Source organism: Mus musculus, chromosome 12 (genome assembly GCF_000001635.26).
Source record: "Mus musculus strain C57BL/6J chromosome 12, GRCm38.p6 C57BL/6J".
NCBI classification, from domain to species: domain Eukaryota; kingdom Metazoa; phylum Chordata; class Mammalia; order Rodentia; family Muridae; genus Mus; species Mus musculus.
The window spans coordinates 10,490,162-10,517,712 of NC_000078.6; the positions used below are offsets into that span (position 1 = coordinate 10,490,162).

Genomic DNA, 27,551 nt, shown 5'->3' on the forward strand with positions numbered 1-27,551 from the left:
TTCTCCGCCTTTTGGCTAAGATCAAGTGAATATCACATGCAAGCCTTCATGTACAAATAGCAGCTGGTCAGTCTGTAAGTGTATGAATGGGGAGATCTTGGATGTGTACACATGGCATGTGGTAACACATATACCTGCATGGACATCAGGACAATGTATCAGGGGACTTTAACTACCTTGAACAATAACATAGCAAAGTCTCCCATTGTCTCCTACACTTATATAGTATATTTTATATGACAGCATAAAAGAAGGGATAAGGACACCTAACTTCCACCCATTCTTTATGAGCTTCATTTAGGAAAAGATCACTTATGAAGTAATCAGCTTTAGAACCATCTATTGTAATATTTTTTGCCACATTAACCTTAGCATGTATGATTCTGCATTTCAATTGAATGTCCAGTGGAATGAGCCAGGAGAGTTGGCCCAGTTACTTTCTTTAAGAGCTGTGGCCAATTTCACTAAAATGAGCAATTCAGGCACTGACAGTGAAATGACAGATTTAAGCTGTGCATTTGGACCCAACAGTAGCCCACATTGTCTCAGCTCCGAGAGAATTTGCTTATAAGTAGAGTGGACATAGAAACTCTAGTAGTGACGTTCAGAAGGATAGTCAGAACCATCAAATATAAATAAGTTCAATCCAACTGGAATACACACAGTGATGTTGGCTGAAGACTTAGGGGGAGGGAGGTCATATTTGCAATTGTGACTGGAATTAAATATAACTTCAGGGTGAATATAAAGTAAAAGATATCTAGGATGAATTATGCTATGAGCATGGAGATGCTGAAGTTAACTGTGAATGTGGAGAACCTCAGGTGACCTATGGTATTTAGGTCACAGGTGCAGCTGTGTAAGAAGGCTAGGGCACAGCTGAGACAAGACTGAAAGTGCAAGCCTTCCTTCTAGAAAGAGTTTTCCAGAGGAGAGATGAAGGGGTCTTGGCTAAAGAGATGCATCTGATTGTAGGCAAAATGGAATGGGATTATGACATGTCCCTTATTATGATATGACAGCCTTATTAGATGTTGTCCTTTAAATTCTCTACTACTACTCCTGAACCTTTTGCAATGCCTCATTTTAGTTTTGAATATCAGCTGTGCATTCTGGAAGAAAAGAGGTATGCGCTAACTCTGAACCTTCTGTTAGAAAGAGACAGAAATCTAATTGACCAGGTAACTGGGAACCCTTGAATGGGTTGAAAGACTTGATTGGACCAAAAAGTTCAGTAGAGCTGCTAAAATCTGTTTCTTTTCCCAAGCCTTGGGTTTCAATGTCCTTTGCTTTATTTTTGTCGTTTTATATTTATAAGCTTTCTTATTTAATTTATTTTGTCCAACAATGTGCTTCCTTCATGTTGCCAAGGATGAGGCTACTACAAACTCCATGCTTGCACAATCCTTCTGTATATGACTTCTGATTAAAAGTAAATTTCTATTCCAGGCAGATTAAAATCAGCTACCAAGGCCAACTCCAAGTTATTCATTTGAGTGATGTGTTTATTCTTGAAACAAATGCCATTGCCAAATGGGTATATACTCTGGCCACCTCACTGGCACATGGAAGTAGTTGGGTGAACAGAAGGAATGTCACATCAGACCACACAATGGGCCAGGAGCAGTTGCCCACATGAAAAAAAGCAACAGGAAGTTTTCCAGACAGAAGGAGAGCAAAGCATGGATCTTTATACTGTAAGAGGTGTGTGCTACAGAGTGTCTTTTGTTGTTTCAATACTTAGTCCAGAGTACTGCAGAGGGAGCAATACTCCACAGACGCCAGAAAGATTGTAGCATTGGGACAATAGTTTGGTGAGGCTAGAAAATTAAAGATGAGAGATAGGGAAGTATATACTGTCAGAAAATACCCAGATTCTCTCTAGATACCAATGCTCAGATAAAAATAATACAGCAAAACCATGAACAGCAGTTGAAACACAAAATTCCTTTGAAGAGAAAGTACTTTGGGACAGGCACGAAGATTAGAACAAATGGAAGTAAAGGAACCATCCTTGAGTAGGCCGAGTCTGCACTATGAAGTGATGCAAGATGTTCCGTGTGCACACTCCTCTCCTTCAGGAAGTCGCAGAGAACAAAACATCCTCCTCACGCCCAGTTTTCAGAATCAGCAAAAGAAAACCCAAGACATCCCCTGACATCTTCCAACTTGGAAGGCAAAGGACACTGACAGGCAAAGCACTGTCCTAGCTGCTGATCCGTTGAGGCTGACAAACTTAAGTTTCTGGGAACCATAAGGATAAATTTGAATCCTAATCGAGAGGGCTAATCATTCTTTACCACTCTGCAGTTAGTTGCAGGAAGAATAGTACAGGAGACCAGAACAAACTAGAAGTTTGCAGAAAGTTATACACACATGGTAAGCTCACATTATTTAAATTAATCTATGGTGACAGAGATTAAACAGAACTGCCTTCCAAATGCTGCATCAACCACCAAGGTATACCCCGACCTCAAAAGCAGGAATTTTGAAAGCATAGTAGCTAAAAAGATTACTGATGTGTTTATTAAAAGATAAAGGGAGAGGAATATGTTTTGGTGGATGTGTGGTGAGGTGTGGGGCAAGGGGATGACTTGGCAGGCCCATGCTGAGGCATCCCTTGCTCTGGAGGGACCAGCCACAAGATGATATAGTATAGAATAGAGTTTATTCAGGACATGGGGTGGGAATTGAGAGGGTAGTCGACACACACACACACACACACACACACACACACACACACACACAGAGAGAGAGAGAGAGAGGGGGGGGGGGCTGGCCATGAGCATGTGGAGAGAGAAATGGGAAGGAAATGGGGATAGAGGGGAGAAAGGCTGAGGGGACAGAACAGAGAACAGGAACAAGGAGAGAGAGAGAGAGAGAGAGAGAGAGAGAGAGAGAGAGAGAGAGAGAGAGAGAGAGACAGAGAGACAGAGAGAGACAGAGAGACAGAGAGACAGAGAGACAGAGAGACAGAGAGACAGAGAGACAGAGAAGAGGCAAGCAGCTCCTTTTAGTCAGGCATAATGTTGCCAGGTAACTATGAGGTGGAGCTTAGACAAAGTGCTAATAGTTACACTACCAACATGAAAATAAACAAGAAAGTTGGGAACGAACTTAGACATAGCTTTAAGTTCATTTGTCACAAATATGACTCTACAGAAAGAAAAATGGCAGGCATTTATATGATTTATATTGGAGCAATTATTAATTCTTCTAGAGAAAACTCAAAGCAACACTGAGAACAAAATTACAGTTGTAAAGACACACTTTTTTATGTTTAAAGAGTTTAAAGATTCTTTTTCATGCTATCTCCTAAGTGGTGAGCTATATCCAGATGAAGCTGGATGCATATCTTCCTCCCAGGTACCGAGTATCAGAAGGTCAGAGAAGCTGATGATGAGTACAAACTGAACTTTTCTATGAGAAGTGCCTTGCACTGAACTAACTGCTGATGCTCTGGGTGAGGACAGAAAGGGGTCTATGGTCTGATCCATAGTGGGAAAGACAAACAAGGTTTTCCTAGGAAGCAAGGCATCTTGACCCATGACAGAATAGGCCAGTCGGTAAGTGTGGGGTAATCCTCCTATCGACCAGGGAGAACTGGAGAGAGGATGTGCTTTGTGGCTATCAATCTGAGAGTTATCAGCTAGGCTGTTGGAGGCAGGTATCTTCCAGTACTGACACATATTGCTCTTCCATGGTTGAGACCCCAAGGAGCTAGCAAACTCTGCAGACTTTTTAATCTCTCTAAGGAGATGAGGTCCATTAATTGTTTTTAGAAAGACCTTAAACAAAGGAGGTAAAAAGCAAAGCCCCCTCCAGATTTAGCACCTTGTCACCTTGCATTTCCTGCAACACAAATGCTAATGTATTGCTCTGAAGAAAAGAGGAACCAACAAAAACAAAGAGGATATTGTAGAATATGCTAAAATTCCAGCCAAGAGCATGAGGAATCTAAAGAAAAGCTTCAGGAACAAATTACAAAGAGATGAATGCTGTCCCTACTGAGAAAAAGAGCTTTTACATCTAAGTTTAGTTTAGTTTTGTTTTTTTTTTAAATAAGAGTCTTCAAGAGTAACAAAGAAGTGATTAGACCTTCACATTAAATCAGAAAAAGATCTCAATCAACAACCTATTTTTATACTTTTTTTTAATTGTGTATTTATTTCATTTACATTTCCAATGCTATCCCAAAAGTCCACAAACACACGCTCCCCCACCCACTCCCCTACCCACCCACTCCCACTTCTTGGCCCTGGCTTTCCCCTGTACTGAGACATATAAAGTTTCCACGACCAATGGGCCTCTCTTTTCACTGATGACCGACTAGGCCATCTTCTGATTCATATGCAGCTAGAGACACGAGATCCAGGGAGGTACTGGTTAGTTCATATTGTTGTTCCACCTATAGGGTTGGAGTTCCCTTTAGCTCCTTGGGTACTTTCTCTAGCTCCTCCATTGAGGGCATGTGATCGATCCAATAGCTGACTGTGAGCATCCACTTCTGTGTTTGCTAGGCCGCGGCATAGTCTCACAAGAGACAGCTTTATCTGGGTCCTTTCAGCAAAATCTTCCTAGTGTATGCAATGGTGTCAGTGTTTGGAAGCTGATTATGGGAAGGATCCCTGGATATGGCAGTCTCTAGATGGTCCATCCTTTCGTCACAGCTCCAAATTTTGTCTCTGTAACTCCTTCCATAGGTATTTTGTTCCCACTTCTAAGAAGGGGCAAAGTGTCCACACTTTGGTCTTTATTCTTCTTGAGTTTCATGCGTTTAGCAAACTGTATCTTATATCTTGGGTATTCTAAGTTTCTGGGCTAATATCCACTTATCAGTAAGTACATCTTGTGCGAAATCTTTTGTGATTGGGTTACCTCACTCAGGATGATCCCCTCCAGGTCCATCCATTTGCCTAGGAATTTCATAAATTCATTCTTTTTAATAGCTGAGTAGTACTCCATTGTGTAAATGTACCACATTTTCTGTATCCATTCCTCTGCTGAGGGGCATTTGGGTTCTTTCCAGCTTCTGGCTATTATAAATAAGGCTGCTATGAACATAGTGGAGCATGTGTCCTTCTTACCAGTTGGGGCATCTTCTGGATATATGCCCAGGAGAGGTATTGCAGGATCCTCCGGTAGTACTATGTCCAGTTTTCTGAGGAACTGCCAGACTGATTTCCAGAGTGGTTGTACCAGCTTGCAATTCCACCAACAATGGAGGAGTGTTCCTCTTTCTCCACATCCTCATCAGCATCTGCTGTCACCTGAATTTTTGATCTGAGCCATTCTGACTGGTGTGAGGTGGAATCTCAGGGTTGTTTTGATTTGCATTTCCCTGATGATTAAGGATGTTGAACATTTTTTCAGGTGCTTCTCAGCCATTTGGTATTCTTCAGGTGAGAATTCTTTGTTTAGCTCCGAGGACCATTTTTTAATGGGGTTATTTGATTTTCTGGACTCCACCTTCTTGAGTTCTTTATATATATTGGATATTAGTCCCTTATCTGATTTAGGATAGGTAAGGATTCTTTCCCAATCTATTGATGGCCTTTTTGTCTTATTGACAGTGCCTTTGCCTTGCAGAAGCTTTGCAATTTTATGAGGTCCCATTTATCGATTCTTGATCTTACAGCACAAGCCATTGCTGTTCTATTCAGGAATTTTCCCCCTGTACCCATATCTTCTAGGGTTTTCCCTACTTTCTCCTCTAAAAGGTTCAGTGTTTCTGGTTTTATGTGGAGTTCCTTAATCCACTTAGATTTGACCTTAGTACAAGGAGATAGGAATAGATCAATTCACATTCTTCTACATGATAACTGCCAGTTGTGCCAGCACCATTTGTTGAAAATGCTGTCTTTTTTCCACTGGATGGTTTTTGCTCCCTTGTCAAAGATCAAGTGACCATAGGTGTGTGGGTTCATTTCTGGGTCTTCAATTCTATTAGATTGGTCTACTTGTCTGTTGCTATACCAGTACCATGCAATTTTTATCACAATTGCTCTGTAGTACAGCTTTAGGTCAGGCATGGTGATTCCACCAAAGGTTCTTTTATCCTTGAGAAGAGTTTTTGCTATCCTAGGTTTTTTGTTAGTCCAGATGAATTTGCAGATTGCCCTTTCTAATTCGTTGAAGAATTGAGTTGGAATTTTGATGGGGATTGCATTGACTTTGTAGATTGCTTTTGGCAAGATAGCCATTTTTACAATGTTGATCCTGCCAATCCATGAGCATGGAAGATCTTTCCATCTTCTGAGATCTTCTTTAATTTCTTTCTTCAGAGACTTGAAGTTCTTATCATACAGATCTTTCACTTCCTTAGTTAGAGTCACGCCAAGGTATTTTATATTATTTGTGACTATTGAGAAGGGTGTTGTTTCCCTAATTTCTTTCTCAGCCTGTTTATCCTTTGTGTAGAGAAAGGCCATTGACTTGTTTGAGTTAATTTTATATCCAGGTACTTCATTGAAGCTGTTTATCAGGCTTAGGAGTTCTCTGATGGAATTTTATGGTCACTTATATATACTATCATATCATCTGCAAAAAGTGAAATTTTGACTTCTTCCTTTCCAATTTGTATCCCCTTGATCTCCTTTTGTTGTAGAATTGCTCTGGCTAGGACTTCAAGTACAATGTTGAATAGGTAGGGAGAAAGTGGGCAGCCTTGTCTAGTCCCTGATTTTAGTGGGATTACTTCCAGCTTCTCACCGTTTACTTTGATGTTGGCTACTGGTTTGCTGTAGATTGCTTTTATCATATTTAGGTATGGGCCTTGAATTCCTGATCTTTCCAAGACTTTTATCATGAATGGGTGTTGGATTTTGTCAAATGCTTTCTCTGCATCTAACAAGATAATCATGTGTTTTTTGTCTTTGAGTTTGTTTATATACTGGATTACATTGATAGATTTCTGTATATTGAACCATCCCTGCATCCCTGGAATGAAACCTACTTGGTCAGGATGGATGATTGTTTTGATGTGTTGTTGGATTCGGTTAGCAAGAACTTTATTGAGGATTTTTATATTGATATTCACAAGGGAAATTGGTTTGAAGTTCTCTGTCTTTGTTGGGTCTTTTTGTGTTTTAGGTATCACAGTAATTGTGGCTTCATAGAACGAGTTGGGTAGAGTACCTTCTACTTCTATTTTCTGGAATAGTTTGTGAAGAACTGGAATTAGATCTTCTTTGAAGGTCTGATAGAACTTTGCACTAAACCCATCTGGTCCTGGACTTTTTTTGGTTGGGATACTATTAATGACTGCTTCTATTTCTTTAGGGGATATAGGACTGCTTAGATCATTAACCTGATCTTGATTTAACTTTGGTACCTGGTATCTGTCTAGAAACTTGTCCATTTCATCCAGGTTTTCCAGTTTTGTTGAGTATAGCCTTTTGTAGAAGGATCTGATGGTGTTTTTGGTTTCTTCAGGATCTGTTGTTATGTCTCCCTTTTCATTTCTGATTTTGTTAATTAGGATGCTTTCCCTGTGCCCTCTAGTTAGTCTGGCTAAGGGTTTATCTATCTTGTTGATTTTCTTAAAGAACCAGCTCCTCATTTGGTTGATTCTTTGAATAGTTCTTCTTGTTCCCACTTGATTGAGTTCACCCCTGAGTTTGATTATTTCCTGCCTTCTACTCCTCTTGGGTGAATTTGCTTCCTTTTGTTCTAGAGCTTTTAGATGTGTTGTCAAGCTGCTAGTGTGTGCTCTCTCTAGTTTCTTTTTGGAGGCACTCAGAGCTATGAGTTTTCCTCTTAGAAATGCTTTCATTGTGTCCCATAAGTTTGGGTATGTTGTGGCTTCATTTTCATTAAACTCCAAAAAGTCCTTAATTTCTTTCTTTATTCCTTCCTTGACCAAGGTATCATTGAGAAGAATGTTGTTCTGTTTCCACGTGAATGTTAGCTTTCTATTATTTATTTTGTTATCGAAGATCAGCCTTAGTGCATGGGTATCTGATAGGATTCATGGGACAATTTCAATATTTTTGTATCTGTTGAGGCTTGTTTTGTGACCAATTATGTGGTCAATTTTGGAGAAGGCACCATGAGGTGCTGAGAAGAAGGTATATACTTTTGTTTTGGGATAAAATGTTCTGTAGATATCTGTTAGATCCATTTGTTTCATAATTTCTGTTAGTTTCACTGTGTCCCTGTTTAGTTTCTGTTTCCATGATCTGTTTATTAGTGAAAGTGGTGTATTGAAGTCTCCCACTATTATTGTGTGAGGTGCAATGTGTGCTTTGAGCTTTACTAAAGTTTCTTTAATGAATGTGGCTGCCCTTGTATTTGGAGCTTATATATTCAAAATTGAGAGTTCCTCTTGGAAGATTATACCTTTGATGAGTATGAAGTGCCCCTCCTTGTTTTGTTTTTTTTTTTTTTTTTTTTTTGATGACTTTGGGCTGGAAGTCGATTTTATTAGATATTAGAATGGCTACTCCAGTGTGGGAAGCAGGAAACACCATTACAAGATGGCGCTGGCTACCACTGGCCACAGCCCATGATTATGGGTAAACAACCAATGTGCGCATGTGCATAAGAGTTTTTTTGCCGAGTCACTGCCTGGCCTGACGCATATTAATGAGGTACTTTAAGCATAACCAATCAGGTATGGACATGTCACTCCTAGGCCTATATAAGCAGCACCATTTCTGGGCTCAGGGTCTTTCGCCTCTACAGTCAATGCTCTCCCAATAAACGTGTGCAGAAGGGTCCTGTTGCAGTGTCTTTCTTGCTGGCGAGTCGGGCACTCACAAATGGTGCCTAAAACCTGGGACAAGAAACATCTTCAGGCATGAGCGAAGACCCCCTGCTACAGGGAGGATTCAGAACTGCATCGCGGGGAAGGAGCAGTTAATAAAGTGTTCCCATAAAACAGACTGCTGAGAAGGATCCAGTGTGGATTCAAAACTCTTCAGCTGGGGAACGGTAGTAATGAAGTATTCCTGCAAAACAGACTGCTGAGAAGGATCCGACTGTGTGGATTCAGACCTCTTCAGCTGAGGAACGGTGGTACCAGTAAATCTCCCAAATTGATCCCCGGGTTAAAGGGGGATATGTTTTTTAAGAAAAATGAAAAAAAAAAAGGAGGAAAAATAAAAGAAATCAGTGATAAAGAAAAGGAAATAGTGAAGAAAAAAAGGAAAGGAAAGAAAGGAAGGAAAGGAAAGAAAGGAAGGAGAGAAAGGAAAGAGAGAAGAGAAGGAAAGAAAGGATTGAGAAGATAAGATTCCCGGCTTTGGGACAAGTTAAGGTTCATGAGTTATGCTTTTTTTCTCCCATTGACCCTCTGTGGGTAGGTCTGATAGTTTTGGTCTTGTTTGTTCTGATATATGGACTCTGTTATTGTTTGAAACTGTGTGTAGAGGCAGTCAAGACAGGTCAGAAAATCCTTACAGAGCAATAAGAGAGTATGTTGGAAGAGGAGAAGGGCTTAAAAAGAAAAAAGAAAAAGAAAGGAGACACAGTGTTATCAGGTGGACAGAAAGGACAAAATAAAAAAGCCGAGGTGGAGGAGGAAGGAGAATTAGCTTCTGTGCCCCCTCCCTATGCCTCCTCGACAGCCGTATAGGCGGACCTTCTGTCTGAAGGCTTGGAGAGAGGTTAGGTTCTCCTTGCTGGGATGTCCTATTTTTCACCGACCAAGCAGGGCAGAGATATCATGAGCCTCTATATTTCAAAGTAATCAGGAATTTGGCTGAGTCCTTCGGACGTATGGCAGTTGCTTAACTGCCTCCTATACTGTGGCTCAAGTAGAGGCCTTGAATAGACACTGCATGAGGCTGTCAAATTGGGCAGGCTTGGTAAAGGCATCCTTTCACCTGGGCAGTATTTAGATTGGAAAGCTTTCCTTATTGAATTTACAAATGAACAGGCAGTGGCTAAAGCTGCTGCAGGAAATCCAGCATGGGATAGGGATGTGCTGCTTGATCAAGGTCGCTTTGCACAACAACAGACAGAATATCCAGTGCAGGTGTTTGAGCAGGTAAATCAGATTGCCATAAGAGTGTGGAAAGCATTGCCCACTGGTGTTGACGGTGTTGCAGAACTCCAGAGAGGCAATGAGGTGCTGAATCAGGTAAGAGGAGCACTCTCAATTGGTTTGGGTGAGAGGGTCTGTTTGTTTGTTTCCCCAGGATCATCGACAACAGCTGTGGGTCCCAGAATGGCTGACCAGAGCAATTCAAACCAAGCAGAGCTATGAGGAAGTGGATGTTCCTGTGGCTGAGAATGCTCCTGCTAGTGAGAACTGAAGAGCTCTGTGTTCCCTGAAACCATGCTGTTGATGCATTCGGGAGTTTCCTCAATTCTTTACATCTAATGCCAGATTTTAAGCCTTAATGGAAATCGAATAGAACCCATCTTTGTTGGCAATTTTACCTCTTGGCTTACTTCTGCTTTTTCTTACTTTAAGGAATGGGTGGGAGTGATTTTGTTTGGTGCTGCCATATGCTGTGGACTGGTGTTCATGCTCTGGCTGGTATGCAAATTCAGAACCCAACAAAAATGTGACAAGGTGATTATAACTCAGGCATTTTTAGCTATTGAAAATGGTGCCTCCCCTGAAATTTGGTTATCTATGCTCAAGAATTAGTCGGCATCTGAGTTCTCTGCTCTTGCACCCCATGGATTTATGGATCCATTGCACTGGGATGAGAGAGACTCAACAATCATTGATCAGCCCTTGTACATCGCTGAGGTTTCCTCATTGCACTCGATAGGGTGATCATGATTTCCCCACTAATTCATTTTTTGGCTGGCCTCTTTTGTAGAGTTTACCCTATGGTCATTTAGCAGTTACTGTCACACAGCACTGTGGTATCCAGAGACAGGCAACCTTCCTCATGCACAGACCAACCTAAGACATGAGGCCCGGTGGCAATAGGGTTACCCTATAACAGGTAAGGCTGTGACATTAGAGGAATGACCTAAAACAGGAGCCATGGTGGATGGACATAATTGCATAGGCCTAGTCCAGCATCATTTTATTAAAATAAAAAGGGGGAGACTCCAGCTTGTTTCTTCAGACCATTTGCTTGGAAAATTGTTTTCCAGCCTTTCATTCTGAGGTAGTGTCTATGTTTTTCCCTGAGATGGGTTTCCTGTAAGCAGCAAAATGTTGGGTCCTGTTTGTGTAGCCAGTCTGTTAGTCTATGTCTTTTTATTGGGGAGTTGAGTCCATTGATATTAAGAGATATTAAGGAAAAGTAATTGTTGCTTCCTATTATTTTTGTTGTTAAAGTTGGCATTCTGTTCTTGTGGCTGTCTTCTTTTAGGTTTGTTGAGGGATTATCTTCTTGCTTTTTCTAGGATGTGATTTCTGTCCTTGTATTGTTTTTTGTTTTTGTTTTTTGTTTTTTTTTTTTCTGTTATAATCCTTTGAAGGGCAGGATTGGTGGAAAGATAATGTATGAATTTGGTTCTGTCATGGAATACTTTTGTTTCTCCATCTAAAGTAATTGAAAGTTTGGCTGGGTATAGTAGCCTGGGTTGGCATTTGTGTTCTCTTAGTGTCTGTATAACATCTGTCCAGGCTCTTCTGGCTTTCATAGTCTCTGCTGAAAAATCTGGTGTAATTCTAATAGGCTTGCCATTGTATGTTACTTGACCTTTTTCCCTTCCTGCTTTTAATATTCTATCTTTATTTAGTGCATTTGTTGTTCTGATTATTATGTGTTGGGAGGAATTTCTTTTCTGGCCCAGTCTATTCGGTGTTTTGTAGGCTTCTTGTATGATCATGGGCATCTCATTCTTTAGGTTTGGGAAGTTTTCTTCTATAATTTTGTTGAAGATATTTGCTGGCCTTTTGAGTTGAAAATCTTCATTCTCATCTACTCCTATTATCCGTAGGTTTGGTCCTCTCATTGTGTCCTGGATTTCCTGGATGTTTTGAGTTAGGATCTTTTTGCATTTTGTATTTTCTTTGATTGTTGTGCTGATGTTCTCTATGGAATCTTCTGCACCTGAGATTCTCTCTTCCATCTCTTGTATTCTGTTGCTGATGCTCGCATCTATGGTTCCAGATTTCTTTCCTAGGGTTTCTATCTCCAGCGTTGCCTCACATATTATGTCTACTTCCCTTTTTAGGTCTTGGATGGTTTTATTCAATTCCATCACCTGTTTGGTCATGTTTTCATGTAATTCTTTAAGGGATTTTTGTGCTTCCTCTTTAAGGTCTTCTACCTGTTTAGCTGTGTTCTCCTGTATTTCTTTGAGTGAGTTATTAAAGTCCTTCTTGATGTCCTCTACCATCATCATGAGATATGCTTTTAAATCCAGGTCTAGCTTTTTGGGTGTGTTGGGGTGCCCTGGACTAGGCGAGGTGGGGGTGCTGTGTTCTGATGATGGTGAGTGGTCTTGGTTTCTGTTAGTAGGATTCTTACTTTTACCTTTCTCCATCTGGTAATCTCTGGAGTTATTTGATTTAGTTGTCTCTGGTTAGAGATTGTTACTCTCATGATTCTGTTAGCTTCTATCAGCAGACCTGGGAGACTAGATCTCTCCTCTGAGTTTCGGTGGTCAGAGCACTCTCTGAAGGCAAGCTCTCCTCTTACAGGGAAGGTGCACAGATATCTGGCATTTGGACCTTCCTCCTGGCCGAAGATGAAGGCCCAAAACAGGATTTGTCCCAGAAGCTGTTAGCTTCTTTAATCCACAATCTCACCTGTGCGGAATACTCTCGGAGGAGACCTGGAACCAAGATGTCTGCAGTTGATACTCAGGCAAAGCCCTCCCAGGCTGGGCAGACACCTATCCTCTGGCAGGGAAGGTGCTCGGGTGTCTGGAGCCTGAAAAGGGGGCTGCCTCAAAAGCTCTGTGGCTCCCACCTGTCCCAGAAGCTGTTAGCTTCTGTAGTCCACACTCTTACCTGTCCTATTTTTATACTTTAAGGAACTGGGAAAAGAACAGCCTGCATCCAAAAGTCATCGAAGGAAGGAAGCAGAAAAGAGTGAATATAAATAAAATAGAAAATGGAAAAGCTACAGAAAATTGGTGCAATTAAAATTGTCCGTTGAGGATTCTTGAAATGGTTCAGTTGATCGAGAACTTGCCTTCCATCACTAAGACCCCAGTGCCATATTCAGAGCCCACAGGAGAAAGCTGTTCTGGTATCAATATGTGTAATCCAAGCACTGTGGTTTTGGACTCAGGTGGAACCTATCAGCCCAGACTATCCCAAAAAGCCCAATGGAAGAAGAAGGGTGGAGTAACTGAAGATTGACAGCTGAAGTTTCCGCTAGCCTCCTTGTACACATAAATACGCACAGGCATTTGCACACATAGGAACATACACATGAAAAATGATTTGTTCTTTATAAAAATAAATACACTTGACAATGAAAAATTAGTATGCAGCCCATGCCTAAATAAAATCTAAATAAATAAGTAAATTCATAATAAAGAGAAGCGACTGTACACTAAATGGATCCTGGTATTGGCCTCAATAGCTGGTTAAAGTTTTGCATCATTTCTGGTATAAATAACGTTATTGTTTGTGGTGACTCATTGGTCCTAGGAAAAGAAAGTTCTGTTTGCTAAGAGTACAGACACAGGCATAAGCCATGGGTAGGCTTTCTGGGACTTACAAGGAGCAACTCATCTACTTGGAGCAGAGACTGAGTCTCTAGAGGAAACTTTAGGAACCTTCTCTTGTTCTGAAAGTATCATGATCTACTGCTTTCCTTCCCATGGGTGTGAAAATCCTAATTACAGATTCACTAGGGTGACCCTGGAATGTCTGCATGCTATTTTTTTTTTTATGCTTATGGTGCATATGGTGATCAGAAAGCACCACAGGTAGTTACAATGTGTGTCCAGGGTGAAAGCACTTCAGAGTAGACATAAAGTAAAATCTATCCATGATGCAGAATGTTATGAGAACAGAAATACAGTGAATGTGAAGACTCACAGGTGACCCTAGGATAGTTAGGTCATGGGTACAGCATTGAAGGAAGGCAGCAACTGGAACAAGAATGAAGCATGCTGCGTTTTTAGAAGTTGTCCCAAGGAACACTGACTGGCTCTTGGCTAAAGAAATACAACTGATTGTAGGATAAATGAGTGGGATTATGACATGTAAGGTAGGCTGCCTTCATAGATGTTGTCCTTTAAATTCTCTTGCTATTGCTCCTGGACCTTTCTCAAATCTTCACTTAAGTTTTTAATATCAACTGTTCATTTGGGAAGAAAATAGTTTGTATAAACTCTCAACCTTCTGTAAACAGATGACAGAAATCTGATAGGCCTGGTAACTGGGGACCCCTAAGAGTGCCTTAAAATATTTGTTTGGGTCAAAAAGTTCAATACAGCTACTGAAACCTGTTTCTCTTCCCATGCCTTGAGTCTCAATGTCTTTTTGTCATTTTATATTCATGTCTGTATATACTATAGTTGTACAAGTTTTTCCATTACTCTGAAGTTTGACCTGACACTAGATAAGAAACATTTTAAAATGTCAATTTTTAAAAAACTGGTTTTTAGTATCTTTAAAGATGTGTGTGTGTCCTGAAAAAAATGTTCAGCATCCTTAATCATCAGGGAAATGCAAATCAAAACAACCCTGAGATTCCACCTCACACCAGTCAGAATGGCTAAGATCAAAAATTCAGGTGACAGCAGATGCTGATGAGGATGTGGAGAAAGAGGAACACTCCTCCATTGTTGGTGGAATTGCAAGCTGGTACAACCACTCTGGAAATCAGTCTGGCAGTTCCTCAGAAAATTGGACATAGTACTACCGGAGGATCCTGCAATACCTCTCCTGGGCATATATCCAGAAGATGTTCCAACCGGTAAGAAGGACACATGCTCCACTATGTTCATAGCAGCCTTATTTATAATAGCCAGAAGCTGGAAAGAACCCAGATGTCCCTCAATAGAGGAATGGATACAGAAAATGTGGTACATTTACACAATGGAGTACTACTCAGCTATTAAAAAGAATGAATTTATGAAATTCCTAGGCAAATGGATGGACCTGGAGGGTATCATCCTGAGTGAGGTAACCCAATCACAAAAGAACTCACACAATATGTACTCACTGATAAGTGGATATTAGCCCAGAAACTTACAATACCCAAGATACAAGATACAATTTGCAAAACACATGAAACTCAAGAAGAATAAAGACCAAAGTGTGGACACTTTGCCCCTTCTTAGAATTGGGAACAAAACAGAGGCAAAGTTTGGAGCTGAGACAAAAGGATGGACCATCTAGAGACTGCCACACCCGGGGATCCATCCCATAATCAGCCTCCAAACGCTGACACCATTGCATATGCTAGCAAGATTTTGCTGAAAGGACCCTGATATTGCTGTCTCTTGTGAGGCTTTGCTGGTGACTGGCAGACACAGAAGTGGATGCTCACAGTCAACTATTGGATGGAACACAGGGCCCCCAATGGAAGAGCTAGAGAAAGTACCCAAGGAACTAAAGGGGTCTGCAACCCTATAGGTGGAACAACAATATGAACTAACCAGAACCCCCAGAGCTCATGTCTCTAGCTGCATAGGTAGCAGAAGATGGCCTAGTCAGCTATCATTGGGAAAAGAGGCCCCTTGGTCTTGCAAACTTTATATGCCTCAGTACAGGGGAACGGGGAACACCAGGGCCAAGAAGTGGGAGTGGGTGGGTAGGTGAGTGGGGAGGGGGGCAGGGTATGGGGAACTTTTGAGATAGCATTTGAAATGTAAGTGAAGAAAATACCTAATAAAAAAATATTAACCAGAACAAAAAAGTGTGTGTGTGTGTGTGTGTGTGTGTGTGTGTGTGTGTGTGATAGAGGACAAAAGCAGAGGGTTTCCCTGGAGCTGGTGTTACAGACAGCTGTGGGTTGTCTCACATGGGTGCTGGGAACTGAAGTCTGTCCTCTGCAAGAGCAGTATGTTGTACTTAACTTACAACGTCTTAATCACTGAGCCATCTCAACAGCTCCCAGTGAAGAGTTGTACCCTCCCCTTTATTTAAGAGGCATAGTTCCGGTATTTATTTTCTATATTTTCCAGGGGTAAGTGAAGGAACAGTAGACAAATTAAGGAATGAAATGGGAAGCTTCACCTGTACAGCCATTAACTTTGTTTACCGTGTACCATTGTACAATCCCTCCTAAAAGTTGCACAAGATAATTTCTAAGTGTAGTGAATTGTTCTGCTTTCCACCAGATCTTCTTTCCTTGAATTTATTAGCCTTCCTTAAATGATACAAAAGCCCCATGAATGATGGTTCTATAGAATTTTGGATATACTTGTAACCTGTAAGTTTTAGTTAGCACCATCTTCATGACTAAACAAAACAAAACAAAAAATAGATTTATCAGGACACTGTTAAACACCAGTCAATTCTGGCACTCCCCACACCTTGACTTGTCTAGAACTGTAGAAATATCTCAGTGAGGAAGTTTAGTCCTAGGAATACTTACCTATCTTACAACACACACACACACACACACACACACACACACACACACACACACACACACACACACACACATGATTATGTCCTGGTTTGCATTTCTTTCTAAGTTAAGTGGCAGTTTTTAAGTGGTAGGGCTACAATGCTTGCCTGAACACAGCAAGAATCAGAAAATATGTTAGGAAATATTTTGAAAATCACAACAATACCATTGTTCTGATAAGGCAGCCTTGAATACAAACTCCCAGCAGTAATTTCCCAAGGGACTGGCTCCTTGCAATAACAGGAAAGTTTTGTGTAATGTGACCTGATTCAACACCATAGTTTCCAGCAGTGGATCTGAGCTTTTATTAAATTATTGCAGGAGACATGGTGGTCTGTGAAAAGATGTTGTGAGAAAATCCATGGAAGGCAGATTGCTGACTTTACAAAGCCAAATCAAGGCCCATGTTATTATGATCTCAGACCAGTTAAGTTCTCTTGCACAGTTGCAGCCCTGAGTAAGCTTCTCTAGCATGTCTGGGAAATCTCCAGCTTTAGGCTCTGGAAGGTAAACAGGCTGCCTGGACCTTGTTGTGACCTCACATTGATGGATGGTGAATGGCATGTTTTCACAAATAACCATGCCTCTTTCTTTTAGCTACAGATCTGATCTCTATATTCTTGTATCTTACAGATATTATTTCTTGAGTGACTAGAAGTATATTTAACAACGTACCCATTCTTCTATCTTGCGGTGTGCTTCCTGCTTTTTTTTTTCTTCTAGAAGTTTCAGACTCCAGGTTTTGAGTTAAAGTCCACTATCCATTTGGAGTTATTTTGTGAATGGTGAAAAAGGAAGGGAGCTATTTTCATTCTTCTACAAGTGGATATTGTGTTTTTACAGTGCCATTTGTTGGAAAGGTTTTCTTTTATTCAGTGTGTATTTCTTTTTATCTCTTTGTCAAAATTCAAGCTTTATTTGTATGGGTTGATATCTGGATGTCCATTCTATTCTATTAATCTATGTGTCTCTCTTTCTGTGGGGTATAATTGCTTAGAATTGTTTTGCCCATGTGGGATCTTTTGTTGTTTTCTATGAATTTTTGATTTTTTAAATATATATTTCTGTAAAGAATGGAGATATAATTTTGAATGGAATTGCACTGAAACTATAGGTACATTTTGGTAGGTTGGCCATTTATTTACATGGGAGGGTTCTTTCAATATTTTAGAGTTCTTCCTCTATTCTTTTCTTCTGTGTTTTAAAGTTTAGGACTTCTATTTCTTTCTTTGGGCTTATTTCAAGGAATTCCGGTAAATGAGATTGTTTCCCTAATATCTCTCTCTCTCTCTCTCTCTCTCTCTCTCTCTCTCTCTCTCTCTCTCTCTCTCTATTATATGCTTGACATTGGTATATAGGAAGGCTATAGAATTTTGCACATTAATTTTGTACCCTGCCACAGCTTTACTGAAATGACAAAGACTATAGGCATTTTTATTGGTTGCTTACCAAAACTAGATGAACAAACTCTGTAGCCAAAGATGTCACATCCTTTTGGTGTAATACATAATCTAACCAGGACTGATCTAGAAGCTTCTTCCGTGCTGTCTATTCAAGCTGTGGGAAAAGATAAGACATTAATGATCTACCTATGAACTCTATGAACTATAATATCAACCTTCCAGGCAAGATGTGCCAACTGGCACAATGGTGACATGACTGTAATAATGGTAAGCCATCACTCTCAGCCTGGATTTCCAGCATACTCTTAAAGAGGAAGTACATGCTTAGTACTATAAACCCAGTCCACACAAACAAACAAACAAACAAAACAAAACAAGCAAAAACATAGTGGGAAGATCATAGAATCAAAGCAAGAACTAAGGACTGTTTTTTTACTTAATAGATGTGTCATTAAACTTTATTCTAAATACTTACCTATAGGCAAGTTGAATCCTCACCTTTAGTCAGATATACATATCTTTGCAGTAAACAACAGTAAATACAGAGTCTAATTGACTGTTTAAGGTGCTTAGAATAAATGATGATTAAGTGCTGAGCTGTAGACAGTACATTTATAATACTCCACTAAGGCTCAGAGAACATTGCAGAAGATGGAGTGGAAGCAATCTAAGAGCCAGAAGAAAGACAGAGGGCTATGAAATACTATCTTCAGGACATGACACACTCATTGCAAATATGGTCTCATAATCGTTGAGACATGCATGGAACCTGCACAATATTGACCTTGTTGATATCCAATTATGGACCAGGAATGTGCTCATAGAGCCCTTCTTTTCCATACTGATCTACTGGATATTAATCCTGTATAGGGAAAGTACAATAAGCATCTTCAATTGTGTATCCAATAATGAGGCTATGAGGCTTCAAAGGGCATTTCCAAGTCTCTTGGCACATATGTAGTCATAGTTCAAAACAATGGGTCACAAAACTAAGAAAAGGGACAGGAATGAAGAAAAGGGAGAGGGAATAGTAAGACAGAGTAGAGGGGACATAGATAGGGACATAGTGCTCTACATGCATGCATGCATGCAGTTGTCAAAGAACAAATTTAATCAGCAAAAATAAATGTTTTTTTAAAGTTATCATTGAGTGGCTCTTGGACTCAGTTGATCTGAGGAATCTGAACCAAGTTTCTATTTGTTCTGATTTACATCCCTCTGCAGCTCCCATGTTCAGAATGGCATTTACATGAAAGCATTCTTCTTACTGATGTAAATTTATGAGTGCATTAGGCAATTCCTCTTCGAAAATCCTTGAAAACTACATAACTGGACATCTCAGGCTCTGGATCTGAAGTCAAGATAGCCTTTCCCTCTTGGTATGGATTTAATTCTATCCTTAAATCTGGGGAGAATAAACTCTAAAAAGCGTCTTTTCAATAAAGACATTCTTTCTCATAGTCTGTAAATCCAATCAAACTCAAAATAAAGAGATATTTTTATAACCATACATGTTTTGGCCTAAACATTATCAAAAGTTCAACCCATTTTTTGTCTAGGACCCTCTGACTACTTACGTCTTCATTGCATACTATATGGGTATAACCATGCCTAAAGGGTCCAAAAGAAACAGATTTGTTAATGTTCTTCATTTTCAACATAAAGTCAAAATAACATTCACAACTAATATGTATTTAGTCTCTTGATGATTGTAAGCAGCAATATGGCTATCAATATACCTTTTTAAATAGTTTGTTTAATATGATTTAAAATTATTGCTTTCTGGGTAATCAGAAAGATGTTGCTTTGAAGAGCTTCAAATCTGCAAGATCTTCCACTGTTGTCCTTGATCATTATAAACATGCCTACAAGTATCATCGTTGCAGGAAGTAGCAGCAGCAGCAGCAGCAGCAGTAGCACCACCACCACCAACAACACTGCCATCAACAACACCGCTACCACAATCACCCCTGGCAGCAGCTGCTGCAGCATCAGCTGATCTATAAACTTAGAACCTCAAACCTATTCCCAGGAAGCAGATTCTGGATATTAATAAGATGTGTAGGTGAAACCAAAGAACATATCCTGGCTGGACCTAGGCCTTCCCGCACATATAGTGCAGATGTGCAGCTTGGTCTTCATGTGGCTCCCAAACAACAGAACAGGGGCTATCCCAAAAGCTGCTGCTTGTTTGTGGGATATGTTCTTTTATACTGGGCTGCCTTGACTGCCTCAGTGGGAGAGGAAGTCCCTAGCCATGCAGAGACTTGAAGTACTAGAGTAGGGGAATACCCATGGTGGGGGGCACCTGCTCAGAGAAGAAGGGGAGGGAGATGGGGGAAGGATTTGAGGAAGGGTTGATGAGAAGGGGGGCAGTGAGTGGGATGTAAAGTGAGTAACAGCAACCAACAGCCTGGGAAATATCTTTACCAATCCTATATCCAATAGAGGGCTAATAGGCTAATATCCAATATATACAAAGAACTCAAGAAGTTAGACTCCAGAGAAACAAATAACCCTATTAAAGATGGGGAATAGAGCTAAATAGAGAATTCTCAATTGAGGAAACTCGAAGGGCTGAGAAGCACCTAAAGAAATGTTCAACATCCTTAGTCATCAGGAAAATGCAAATCAAAACAACCCTGAGATTTCACTTCTCACAAGTCAGAATAGCTAAGATCAAAAACTCAGGTGACAGCAGATGCTGGCAAGGATGTGGAGAAAGAGGAACACTCCTCCATTGTTGGTGGGATTGAAAGCTGGTACAACCACTCTGGAAATCAGTATGGGGTTCCTCAGAAAATTGGACATAGTATTACCTGAGGACCCAGCTATACCACTCCTAGGTATATACCAAAAAGATTCTCCAACATATAGAAAGGACACATGCTACACTATGTTCATAGAAGCCTTATTTATAATAGTCAGAAGCTGGAAAGAACCCAGATGTCCTTCAACAGAGGAATGGATACAGAAAATATGGTACATTTACACAATGGAGTACTACTCAGCTATTAAAAAGGATGAACTCATGAAATTCTTAGGCAAGTGGATGGACCTAGAAAATATCATCCTGATGGACCTAGAAAATATCATCCTGAGGTAACACAAAAGAACACACATGGTATGCACTCACTGATGAGTGGATATTAGCCCCGAAGCTTGGAATACCTAAGATACACTTCACAGACCACATGAAGCTCAAGAAGAAGGAAGACCAAAGTGTAAGTTCTTTGATCATTCTTATAAAGGGGAACAAAATACACACAGGAGTAAATATGGAGACCAAGTGCCAGAGCAGAAACTGCCATCCACTTGGCAATCCATCCCAGATAATGGTCACTAGATTCTAACACTATTGTGGATGCTAAGAAATGCTTGCCAAAAGGAGCCAGAGGTAGCTGTCTCCTGAGAGGCCCTGCCAGATCCTTACAAATACAGAGTTGGATGTTGGCAGCCAACATTGCACTGAATGTGGAGACCTCAATGAAAGAGTTAGAGAAAGGACTTAAGGAACTGAAGGGGTTTGTAACTCCATAGGAAGAACAACAATATCAACCAACCAGAACCCCAGAGCTCCCAGGGAGTAAGCTACCAACCAAGGAGTACATATGGCTCCAGCTGCATATGTAGCAGAGGATGGTCTTATCAGGCATCAATGGGAGGAGAGGTCCTTGGTCCTATGAAGACTTGATAGATGCCCCAGTGTAGGGGAATGTGGGAAGGCAGGGAGGTAAGAGTGGGTAGGTGGGTGGAGGAATACCTTCATAGAAGCAGGGAGAAGGGGAATGGGAAGGAGGTTTCCAGGAGGGGGAAACAGGGTAAGAGTATAACACTTGAAAAGTAAATAAATTTAAAATAATTTTAAACTAAATTAAATAAAAGATTTTTAGGTGATTTGTATGCATGCAACACTCTGTAAGTATTGCTTTAAAGTACAATGCTCTCAAGAGAAGACCACAAATTTAACACCTTAGAACAATGAATGAAAATATAGAAGACATGAGCTTTGAATTTAGGAAAAAATTTTGTTCAATTTTGGCTACATGTTTTAGAATGAGTTACTTAGCAACTTTACTATATGTTAAAATTAATCAATTTCTGAAATATACCAAGTGCCTAATTCATTATTTCCACATGATCCTGGAGAAACTAAGTCAATGAGGTCTTGGATAACATGGTATATACAATATTTAATGATTAATAACTAATAGAAATTATAATGAACAAGTATTTGGTGTGTTAAGCTAAGATTATAGAGTTAATTTGTCATGGCACCATAACCAGCCTATGGTATAAAATGTGGTAGCAAAATTTGGTGTCATTCCCCAAAAGACACACAAGTATCATTTGTTCACATGTGAAAAACTGTTTGAGAGAGGTTCCTGACAATGCCAAGGTTGGAGGTAAGGAAGGAGTCACTGATAAAACAACCACTCAGAGAGGAGAAAAAGACTATGGATTTAATGAAATTCTGGTTCTAAGACTCAGTGTGAGGCATGAAGGTGTTGACAGTTTCCACACTTGGCAAAGTGCTATGTGAAAGCATTAAGCTTAGGAAAGAACCAACTGGTTTAAGTGCAGAAATAGTGGGGCAGTGTCTCAGAAAGCAATGGAGTACCCAAACATGACGTATAAAAATGAAGACTCACTCAGACAACAGATCCAGAGGCCAAACAAAATAAACACTAAGGACCTCCCCTAAGAGAGTAGAGTCAGGATCTAATCAAGGAAGAATCTCTTTTACCAAAAACATCCCAGGTGGATTATAGTCATATCTTCTCATCGTCTAATGAGTATCCTCACTTTTGCTCCAGTACAACGGTATTGATAACAATTATTGCCCTATCTGATTGCTACACCACACAGGAATTCTTGAAAGAAACATTCTTCAAACCTGGTGAAGAAAGTGACATGCATGTGTGATATTTCAGATGGTAGCCTTCATGAGATAAAGAGTAAGACGATATGCCAGAGGGTAAGTCTGTTTTGAGTGGGGAAAAAAAAATGAAGCAATCATTTGCAGACCAGAAGGAAGGACTTTGTCAGCGCTCTCAGTTTCGCAAAAATTTGATTGCTTTTCCCTTGCAAGTGCAAGGGGAATTGCATCTGTCTTCTTGAAATGGGAGAGCCATCTGATTATAAATATGAGAACAAACAACAAGTGTTGTCTTTTTAATTATTTTTTTAGAACAATGAAAAGCTGAGGTGAAATTATCTCGTCTCTCTTCATTTCTTTTTGGCCACAAAGATCAAAGGACAGAAATTGCATTTGTCTGGGTCCTGGCCACGGCTAGGGGATCCTCTCATTTGTGTTGAATATGCCATATGAAAATTAAATTGCACCTTTTTAATTCAAGTCTCATATTAATGACTAGTTTGCTATTATGGCTTAGTTCAAAACTGTTTTCATAAACGGGATAACCAGGCCTCGGGATTTTACAAAATATGATTATTTATCCTGCTCAGACTAAACAGTCAAAGTTCCTAATGAGTTAAAACTCTTCTTGTACAATCTCTGCATTTTTTTACAAGTTTCTTGAGGCTCCACCAATAACAGGGATTGTCATCATGAAGGATGGCCCATCCTTCCCTGCCATTTTCAGTTTAACAAATCCAATCTGTCGGGCTAATTTTAAATCAGGAGATGCTACAAGATGAGTCATGGCTTTGTAATTGGGAAATATAACCAGGATTTGCCAAAGCCAAGGAAACCGGGCTGACAGAAACATAATTCTTTGGCGGCAACAAAGCAAATACCAGTCTGGTCAGAGTAGACAACAAAGAATACAGTATCCCTACTCCCTAGCAACACAAACAACATGGAGGGTGTTGGGGGGGGGGGTCGCAGATCACAGGATCTCAGAACAGGAGCTGGACCTGATCTCAGAATGGGTGTCGTGGCATTTGCAACGAAGGGAAGGCTTTAAAACTATAGGAGCCTGATACAGCTCCATTGGCCCATTTGTTTGTACAACCACTTAGCACAATTTTATTACAAAGAATGTTTTTAGCATGAACATCAACTGTTGGGAAAACATGGTGTAAAGCAGTAAAGATTTATTTCTCTGACCACTGGATTAATTTGCAACCAAAATAAAGAACTTCAGGCAACGGACTTCCCAATTATTTACTCAAAACCGTAAGTTTCTCCAAATCCACTTTCAAAATGTACACAGCTTAGAAATTCTGAAAGTGAATCCACGATTCTATTGAAGGAAAACTGGGGTGGGGGTAGGGGTGGGGAACGTAATCGGCTCTATTCATTTTAAATGTTTTAGCAAAGGCTGGGACTTGCCTGACCCAGTTACCATGTAGCTGGCAGTAGTCCCAACGAAATTGTGGTGCCTTTACCCACAGAGCCTGGGTTTCACGGCCACAGTTTATGAGTAAGCTGGAGAGTGGAGTTCGCTCTATCTACGTCAGTGGATTACTAGAGACATGGGGCAGCTGCAAGCCTGTTCCCCGTGGGTTTGTACCACATAGTGGCCCATCCCTTCTTAGTCTGGGACCTCATCCTACAAAAACAGATTGCTTAGTGCAGTCACATGCTTGTCCGATGAAATCATTCCTGCTTTCTTCTGCAGGTTCTCAATAGCCCTTCACAGATCAGACTCACGGAACACCTGCCAGGGCTCTGTCTCTACTCTAGCTAATGCAGGAGGGCGTCAGCTTACTGCTCTGTGTAGCAACTGGAGAGAAAAATTGCGATTAGATGTACATGCAACCAGCAGTGACCACTAATCTAAAACAAGGTAACTCTGAGTGAGCTGCTAGTATAAGGCATGTTTCTGTGTCAACAGCCTGCTGTTGTATGTGTGGTTTCATATGCATGCAGCTTTTGCACATGGGAGTTCATTCCCCATTCTCCTGGGTATTAAAACCTCACCTGTCATTTATTGTCTCAAGTCAATGTCATGGCCTTCATGACAGTTTCCTTTAGCTATCTAGAGGGAGTTATCTGGTCTTCCGTCTGAATTTTCTGTCTTGACTCACACGTATCTCTGCTTATCTTCACTAGAATGCAAGCTACTTTGGAGGCTAGGAACCTAGGACCATATCATTTTCTGATATGTTATTACTCAGAGAACTTTTAATGACTAGTCATTGATTTTAGTAAGATATGGAGGAAATAGTATTTTCATTAGGAAGATACTTGGAGACAGAAAGGGTTCAGTCTTTTGGATGACTTAGAATTTCAAGTCTGGAGAGCTAAGATGAAAGTCATTATAGTAGCAAGGGAGTTTCGAGGTAGAGTGGGGAACCTGTTCATTGAGATGGAATATGAATGGAAAGCCTGTGTATGAGCAAGAAGAGGAGAGTCTGGGATCTGAGTCTGGTGGGGACTTCAGAGAAATCCAAAGCAACAGAGACAAAGCAACCACCAAGTCTTTGACCTTTGAAAAATCAGAGGACTTGAGAGACTTAGTGTTCTGCAAGACCCAGTGTTCACTATCTGATTTATCAGTCTTCTTGACTCTGCAGCAAAACAGAATCCCTTTTCTCAACAGATTGTCAAGTTTTTGTTCACTGATAACCCATGTGAAAGTATTCTCTTGAAGTAACCAAGCTTATGAGTTTCTGACATGGAATCCTGGAATACAACATGTGGTCATCTCAGGGGCTATTGCCCTATCCTTTTCTCCAGGAGCTGTCCCCTCTCCTGCTGACACCCAAAGTGAGATTTATAGGTCATTACTCTGCTCTAACAGGTCACTGCCATCTGGTCCACTACCACACAATATCTTCCCATAGGCTCTACTCGTTCCTAGTTCACACTGTTTATTCAAGTAATTTAACCATTAAATATCTCAATTAGTCTTTTGTTGGATTAAGAAATGTCAGTAGAGTTCTTAAATGCTCAACTCATTCAATTCGAAGTTTTATGTATCCATAGAGTTTGGTTACCATGGCTATTTCAATATACAATAGAAAAGTAGATAAAAATTATGTGAATGATAGATAGTCATATAGATAGTATCTTAGTTTGACTTTTATTGCTGTGGTGAAACACTATGACCATAGCAACTCTTATAAAGGAAAACATTTAATTAAGCTGGGTTACACTTTCAGAGGTTAAGTCCACTATTGTCATGGCAGGAAGCATGACATAATCCTGGAGCAGGAGCTGAGAGTTCTACATCTTGTTCCACACACAAGAGAAGGAAACTGTGCCACAGTGGGTGTAACTTGAGCATAGGAGACCTCAAAGACCACAACCACAGTGACCACACTTCCTCCAACAAGGCTATACCTATTTCAACAAGACCACATCTCCTAATAGTGCTTTCTACTCCCTGTGGGCCATTCATTGAAACAGATGAATGAGTCTATGGGGGTCATATCTCTTCAAACAACCACAACAATAAATGTATAAATGAAAGATTCTTTTCCCTTTCTTCACCATTCTTTCCTTTGCCCTACATTGGCAATTTCAATTTATTGATTGCCAACCCTTTGTGAGGGTTAAAGGACCTTTACATGGGGGTTGCTTAAGACCATCAGAAAACACAGTGTTCACATTTTGATTCATAATAGTAGCAGAATTAAGTTACGACGTAGAAATGAAAATAATTTTATGATTGGGGGGTCACCACTACATGAAGATCTGTATTAAAGGGGTACAGCATTAGAAAAGTTGAGAACCACTGTCCTAGATGGTCTTGAAATCTGAGTCATGTCAAAAGAATATTTACTAAGAATATGTAGTATTTTTTCAGAAAATATATTTAGTCATAGACCTGGGATCTCTCTCTCTCGTAATTTATACAATTTTATTCAAAAGTGTTGATTGGCAGCCCATTTTATGTCTGAAGCTTTAAAAATAAAATAAGAACATTTTAATAATTTATAAATAGTATCACCAATGAGTGTCTTGTCTCTTGCTAATATGGACATTTTCTCAGCTTGTAGTAATATAGTTTCACATGAGTTCTGTCACCATCGTGATCTTTAACTCTGAACAGGATTTTAGTAGAGCTCCACATGGATATCCCACTGTCTCATTCTATTACTATGGAGTTGGGCACATGATCTATGTGAAAGCCAACTGCTAAAGTAGGTGTGGGACCAAAACAGTCTAAGCAGAATCCTCCTATGAGATGTAGTATATTTTAAAAAATAATTTCTATTACTTCATTGTAAAAAACACACAGCTTTTTAAAATATATCTGAGTACCCTCCAATTTTTTTCATTCATTTATGAGTATATTTTTACTTTTAATATTTTATACCATTTTAAATTCTACCCTGTGTCAAAGATAGAATCCATCTGTTCATGACACTATTAAACTCTTGCAAACTGATTCTATTATTCAAAATTATTTCACATATGTTACAGAAACACAATTAAAACAGTGTGTTTTGAAGAGTTAAAAAGAGAGATATAACTGAACGATTATGTCTTAGGTTTCAGAATCAATGGAGTTTAATGTATAAAAGGTGTGGGGTAAAATAAAGGGAAGAAGTAAAAACCAGAGTTTGTGAATGAGCTGTGTATCTGAAAGCTGAAAATGGAGTTAGAAGAGGAAAGAGAAAGACAGCATATATAGGATAAGCAACAGGTTCCAGTGAACCTTTGGAGGACTGGATGAGTTTAGCAGGAGCTCTGTAGTAACAGCACCAAGGAGAGTCGAACCTAGTTGTACTCAGCCTTGAGAGCACCCCAGAGAGGATTTGGCCTTCATCA

The 27,551-nt window shown here is 40.1% G+C and overlaps 1 long non-coding RNA gene across 1 annotated transcript in view; it reads left to right on the forward strand.

Annotated features, from left to right (window-relative positions):
* Positions 1–27,551, forward strand: part of Gm38407 (predicted gene, 38407) — an 84,916-nt gene that overhangs the window by 43,774 nt on the left and 13,591 nt on the right. Inside the window, exons 9-11 of the long non-coding RNA NR_110487.1 lie at positions 1,450–1,704; positions 22,733–22,841; positions 24,451–24,618. This is a non-coding gene — a long non-coding RNA (predicted gene, 38407). The remainder of the gene's footprint in view (positions 1–1,449; positions 1,705–22,732; positions 22,842–24,450; positions 24,619–27,551) is intronic.